Source organism: Mandrillus leucophaeus, unplaced genomic scaffold (assembly GCF_000951045.1).
Source record: "Mandrillus leucophaeus isolate KB7577 unplaced genomic scaffold, Mleu.le_1.0 Scaffold1118, whole genome shotgun sequence".
NCBI classification, from domain to species: Eukaryota; Metazoa; Chordata; class Mammalia; order Primates; family Cercopithecidae; genus Mandrillus; species Mandrillus leucophaeus.
The window spans coordinates 6,425-7,023 of record NW_012099410.1 but is presented as its reverse complement, the minus strand read 5'-3'; positions in this window follow the sequence as shown (position 1 = coordinate 7,023).

The following is a 599-nucleotide window of genomic DNA, read 5'->3' as shown; positions in this document are numbered from 1 at the left end:
CTCACTATGGTGGCCAGGCTGGTCTGGAACTCTTGGACTCAAGCAAACCTCTTATTTTTAGGCTCCTGAGTAGCTAGGACTGCAGCCATGAGCCATTCCACCCAGCTAACCTATTAATACTTGTACTGGTTTTTTTTTTTTTTTTTTTTTTTTTGCTTGTTTGTTTGTTTTTTGTTTTTAAGCCAGCTCCATAGCTAGAATATGTCCTATGTTGGATCCTATTTGCCGGATCCATGTCATTCTCTGGTTTGTCTCCTCCTTCATTTTGCTGGAGTATTTTCTCCAATAGTTTCCCAAGAAAGGGTCCATGGAGGTAACCCCTGATTCTTTGCTTGTCTAAAAATGTATTATTTTACCTTCATCCTTGATTATTTGGCTGAATATAGATTTATCCGTTGAAAATAACTTTCTTTCTAGAATTCTGAAGACATGCTTCCATTGTTTTCAGCTTCTTTTTCGAGACAGGGTCTCTTCTGTCACCCAGGCTGGAGTGCAGTGGCGCAATCACACTCCCTACAGCCGTGACCGCACGGGCTCAGTTCATCCACCGCAGCCCCTGAGCAGATGGGACTACAGGTGGGCACCACAGTGCCAGCTAA